Source organism: Osmerus mordax, chromosome 22, assembly GCF_038355195.1.
Source record: "Osmerus mordax isolate fOsmMor3 chromosome 22, fOsmMor3.pri, whole genome shotgun sequence".
Lineage (NCBI taxonomy): Eukaryota > Metazoa > Chordata > Actinopteri > Osmeriformes > Osmeridae > Osmerus > Osmerus mordax.
This window is the reverse complement of record NC_090071.1, coordinates 6,892,477-6,899,017: the sequence shown is the minus strand read 5'-3', so window position 1 is coordinate 6,899,017 and position 6,541 is coordinate 6,892,477.

Here is a 6,541-nt window from a genome sequence, read left to right as displayed (position 1 = left end):
AACCTCAATCTAGAGCCATGTGTGTATTTTAAAGTAATATGCTCATTTAACTCATTTAAAAAAGGATGATTATTTACTTTACTTTGAGTGTGTATAAGCATATGTGCTAGCGGATGCCAACTTTAACAAAGCTCCTTTTTCTAGAGGCCCAAATCATGTAGGCTCTCTGATGGAGAGAAAGAGAATGGTTAATAGGAAACCATTTAAAGTAATGTGTTTATGAGGGAAAATATTCCTGAATAAGTTTAAGATGAGAAAATAAACAGCCCTGTCTTGACAAGGTTTAAACAGCGGACATGGACTACTGACGATGGGAAAAGGTGGGTCAGGTTTTACACAGTTTCAGGATTTTGTAACTGAAACCTTACAATTCTCACTCTGGCTGTGCTGGTTAAACGCATTACCTGCCCGACAATTTGTGATGATTGCTAATTAACAGAAACATACATAGCTTGACGTTGATTCTTACTGTATGTGAGCTTTGATTCAAACTGCGCCAGTCCTAGTGAGTGGTTATTACTAATCTCCAGCTGTTTGCCCTCACAGTTACAAGGCAATTAGTTTGCCTCCTCTTATTTCAAATAACTGGAAATGTGTTCACGGCGCTCTCAATGCCTCTGAAGTTGTATATTGCCATATGGATAGAGTAGAGGACAACGTTTGTTTACTTAACAGTAATGCAACTTGGAATGTCTCAAAAAGGATCCAAATGGACAATATCATCGTGGGAATGGTCCAAGAATGATAAATGTCCATAAAAAATGACCTCATTTCCCGATAGATCAAATATCCATGTAATAAGTCAGATTTTCCCTTGATTGCCGTGCAAAGATAAATTGCCTCGTGGAGGCAGCATTTTCCTCTCTGTATGGGGGAAACCGCATGGGAAACAGGCGTGTTACCCCTCACCCGCCTTAAAATCCAAACCAAATCACATGTCATTATGATGGACAACTGAACCAGGGGGGCTGAATGGATGTGGGGTCTTATTGTTGATCCAAACACAGCCCCCTGTGCCCCACCCACCCAGGCTGCCTGCCCCCTGTGTCTCCGCCTCAGCCCACTGCTTTCTCATGTCCGACCCCCCCCCCCCACACACACACACACACCGCTCTTTCCTTCTTTCTTTCTTTTGTCAAATGGAATTAGGAACGGGCACATGCTGAGGATGGGAAATATTTCCTCATCAACTCTTTGTGCCATCCTTACCTCTTAAATGAAACATTCCTCCATTGCTTCAGGAATAACTGAACGGAATGTGAGAAATAGGGTAGGAATCATCATTCGTTTTTGTATTATGTTTTAAATACATATGTTTTGGTCCTTCAGAGTAAAGGTCACTGAATACTTCCACAAAACCTTCACTAATGCTTTTCTGGAGAATCGTTGTATTATTGATCCAGTTTCATGGCTTTATACATTTACGGGGACAGAAGTGGTTCAGGTCCTCAGGCACAGGTACTTCCTCACCTCTTGCATGTCAGAGTTGCAGTGCCAAGTGTGTATGGCTATCCATTGTGAGTGGTATCAGACTGAACCCAGCGCTAGCCCGCAGTAAGAGGCTGGGCTGGAGCAGGGTTTGGTGCTTGTCTGGACCATGCCACTCTTCTCTGGGCCGGCTGCCTGGTGCCTGAGAGTCTTCCTGAGCTGGGACAGACCTGAGGCATGACTGGAGCGGAGGAACATCACCTAGAGCTCAGCCAAACCTGACAGAGACACTGATTCCACAGGAACGTCAATGTCAAGACAACCCCAGATAAAACATAACAATTACAAAACTGGAAGGAATGTGTTTTCTTCTTTACACCCCAAACCTCACTGAAGGGTGTCTTCCAGTCTCCTTCCCTAATTCCTCTCCTCGAACACCCGTAAATCCACTCCCTCCATGATGCAAATGAGGATTGTGCGGGGCGAACACGCAACACAAAGGCGGCCTCTCGCCCCGCGGACCGCGGTGATTTGTTAATGCTGGCTGGTGCTTGATGGCTTCTGTTCTGGCTGGGTAGGCACATCAGATCTGTACCACATGAGTGGACCTGCAGACCGGTTGCCTGGTGTTCCTCCTAAGACCCTGGACCTCTGCTCAGAGGGAGGTGCCGGGGGAGCTCCAGAACTCCCACAGGGACACGGGCTGGTGAGAGGCTGTGGGAGGAACAGTCTCTCTCTCTTTCTGTTTTCTTTCACTTTCTGACATTTAGCCTGTTAATGCCATTGCCAGAAAGGGCCTGAGCACAGTAGCACGCGTACCGTACAGGAGAAAATAGTATGGTATCTTACGTGGCCAGACGAACCCTGATCCGGCAGGTTCACGCTCCATGCCTCGGAATGGGACACAGTATCACGGTGAAGTGACCCTCGGTTTATTGTACAGGTCACAAGTTAAACCAACACACACACACATGTGGTGTTTTCATTCCGCCCAGGGCAGATGTGTGTGTGGGTCTGAGGGCCGCAATGAAAACAGCCTGGTCGGTCAGACTGGTCTGAGGCTAGACGCCTTGGCCAGGTCCTCTCCAGTGTCCCATGCCCTGACCTGTTTACACAAGGAGGCACAGCACTCCCCCAGGCCACGCTGACTGCAACCTTCCGCTCAGCTCTCCTTCTCTCCCACTGTCTCCTCCCTAACTGTTTATTATTACTGGGGTTATCCACAGGCTGTCAGACAGTGAGCTAACACTGCCAGGCTGGGCTGGTGCTCTGAGTTCGAGTGCTCAGCCCTGGGGGAGGGCTAGAGATCAGACTGTGGTCTGGGCGCCCCAGTTTTTTCCGGGGTGCGTTCCATACCAAAATGGTTGTTTCCTTTCTTGTTCCCTCGTTCCCCGTCCTTCACAAATTAAAGACAGTGTGGGAATGGCTCAACATATTTTTCATTGCACATTTCCTTGCACTGTAGGTGTGTCAGTGAAGTGAGGCTGAATGAGAGAGATAGCGGGTTTCTGAGAGGAAACACAGTGCTTATCTGAGCTTGGTTCCTTTAGTCTTTGACTGTCAATGCTGCTGGGCCCATCTCATCAGCAAAATACCTTAAACAGTAAGGGATCTTTTTCAGCAGTGAACAGAGGGCAGTAAGGGACAAATAAGAACACACTGGGAATGGCATTCTGGTTCTTGAAAGAAAAGAGAAAAGGAGGTGGGGGAGCTTGCCTTAATCCCCTAAAGCATCCATATATCGCTCTCAACATCTCTCCCAACACTTGTAAATCTCCAGGAATGTAGCATGTTGTTTTTGGGATCAGTGCATGCTAACGCTAACGGCTCTGAAAGATGTCCATCTCCAGACTTAGCCCAAAGCTGACAGTTACTGTACATCCTGGGATTAAGAGGACCAATTGAACAGATCGGATTTGATAGGTTTCTAATAAAAGGTTTATCTGGGATGATACAACAAGAGAATACGGGAAAAGAGTGAAAAAAACTAGCCGAGTATCTTTTTTGAAGGATTTGTCTCTATCAAACATATCCTGGCCCAGTAACAAATACACAAGAAGCCTACTGTGAGTTTCAGTTCTGGCAGTGTAGCAGTGAAAATGCTTAAAGCTTCCGGATGAAGTCCCTGTGACTAATTCAATAAAAGACTAAATCACATAGGTCTCTTGATTATATCTTCAATATCCAGGCCATTTATTCTTAAAGCTGCCCCCTTAATGAGTGGGCTCCGGCACAAAAACATTTTTTTTACGCAAAAAATGAGAGAAAGACCCTGTGTGTGTGTTTTCTTTTTTTTTCTTTTTTTTATCCTGCAATCAACTGCTGGCCTATAAATGGACTTAAAAATAAGAAAACACTCTGCCTTCACTTAGTATATCTAATCTTAAAGGCCCTCCAGAGCAGCTAGTCCCCCAAGTTAAATTCAAGATTAAAGAGATGAGGGCATCTTGGAAAGCTATCAAGTTAAATGTTTACAAAGAGCCACAGAAATGTGTATGTGTGCACAAATCCCAGTACCAAGATTATTCTGTGTACTCTCTGGCCTTGATACAAGAGTGTTTCCATGTGGGAAAGATGGAAATACTTTTTCCTCTGTCGAAGGGCAGTCACCTCTACACAGCATTAAACTCCACACGACTTCAACTATCTTAAAAATTCTACCATGTTATTGTGTATTTCAACTCAGACATTTATCTGAGAGGAATTCTCTGTCTTGTTGGGCTATATTATGTTTTCCAAGTTAGATACGGAGCTGTACCATGCTGGAATATTACCTCCAAAGGATGAGAGGGTTGTTCTGAATGAGCAGCTAGTCTGGGAGCAGCTATCTAAGTAAGCCTTCCCCAATGTCAGGGGGCTCCTTTCTCCTGCTGCTTCTCACAGGGCCTGTGAACCCACCCCTGGAAGGGCCTCATTTAGACAGAAGGGGGAAAAAAAGAAAAGAAATTCCCTTCTCAGGAAGATTAGTGGCCGTCCTTTTGGAGTAGGAGGTGGACGCAGAGCTTTTTTGGGCGCATTTCTCTCTGCCAGCGGCCTGACCCCCGAGTGCTCCCTGTGCAGCTCATGTGCAGCGGAGGGCCTGCGCATCCAGCCTCCGTCAATTACTCACTGTCGCACTCCGCTGAGGTGATAAAGAAACTGTCCTTATCGCTAACACACCTCTCTTAAAGCACTATTTACACAGCTAGCCTCCTCTCCATCCATCTAGCCATGGTCCCTTTGTCTACTGTGGGGGACTCCTCTAATCAAACTAATCCTTTCATTGTCTCTAATGAGCACCTGGCCAAGGCCTTTCCTCTCCTGTACACCAACACAGGGGCACGATGGGACCTGTGTGAACCTTAATAGCAGCCATGTTCAGATAGTCACAAAGCTAAGTCACTTAGAGAGTGTTTCCAGTCTTTTTTACCCTGGAGAAAAGCCGGGGTATTAGCAAAGTATCCTCTTTCTGAGGAAGCAGGATTTAAAGATGAAGATATCTTCATTGTTTGGGCCCTGCTGGTTCTGCTAGAGCAGTTGGACAGTGAGGCTGTTTAGGCCGGGCCCCGGGCCACCAGTGCAGACTGGGAGGTGCTAAGTACTTGGCATCCTCCCTATGGACCCACCCGACTCAGCAGAAAGAGGCAGGTGGGGGGGGGGGGGGGGGGGAAGGAGGGAGGGGGGCAGACGGAGACTCATACGGCACCGCATCAATCTCCCTTTCAGATGACAAACTCACTCTCAGCAAGATATATGTCACGAGCCACCAAAGCCAGTTAATCAAATCATTACCAACACCCCACTCCGCTGGCCTAGTTTAGAGGCACACACAGAGAGGACAGGGAGGGATACAATAGCTTAATCCTTTGCAAACAAAGCTTGCCCTTTTCCTGTTCTTAAACCATTGTCACAAAACTCGTACACAAAAACAGAATAATGAGAAATGTGCTGTTTACACCTTGCCAGTCAAAAGGAGTCAAATAATATATTGTTTAAAAAATAAATAATAATACTGGTAGAATAAGGGAATTTGCGTATAATTTACAGAATATAGGACTTCTGTAAATGTCCTCAGACGAATTTGAATTCATAAAAATCCATGAAATCTCATAAAGACTTCCAGTCTACATGCGGCCTCTCTCACCAGACAGATGCATGCTGTCAGAGGAAATACAGGCCCTCATTTAAATTCATTAATGGGCTGCAGTCAGAGGCGGCTGCACAGAGAAGTATGTGTGTGTGTGTGTGTGCGTGGGGGGGGGGGGGTTCTCAGATCAGACTGAGCCAGGCCAGGACAGTCCAAGCCCGGCCCGACCTGGCCATCAACGTCACAGCGGAGGCCATGCCTCAATAAACAACCCGGGCTACAGTCCAGCAGTCACGGGCCAGGTTTTTACAGGCCCGTTTCCATCACCTCCACCTAAATAAAAACAGAGTGAGGAGCTATGGTCCTCAGCCGCGGCGGCCAGAGGACTATCATCAAAAGGAACAGACAGAGCCCAGCACCTGGGCCCATTTTAATTGACTTGTGCCGTGTTTTCACTTTTAAACAAAGTGACTCTTACTTGAGTTCATTATATGCATCCCATTTCCATAGACCTCTGGGAGCCAGACCTGGGCTGCTAACATAAAATAAATGACCGCTCCATGATAAATGGTTCTATTAGCAATCCAGATTGTTAAACTCTGATATAACAGATCGGAGGGGTGCGGTGGGCCATTCGTTTTTCCCCTCTGCACACACAGAGAGCTGTAAATAGCGTGTTTTTTATGTGTAAATAACATATTAAAACTCGGCATTAACCGTGTCCTTTGATAGTGAGGAAATTGTTCTGAATAAATAACGTGGGATGGGAATATAAAATGGGCCGGCGGTAATAGGAGTGCCGCCTGCTCTCAGAGGTGGGCATGACTTAGGTGACAAGAAATCTGCGGCCCACGGTAAACTACCCAGTGACAATAAAGAGAAGGAACAGAAGCAGTATATTACAATTGTCTACTTTTCTGCTCAGCCTGCCTGGGAATGCTCTCTCGGGTTCAAGGACCTTGTCTCTTCTCCCGCTCCCTCTCATACTGCATATTCACTTATCTGTGTCTGGCAACAGGAATAATAATGCATATTACTGTGATAAGT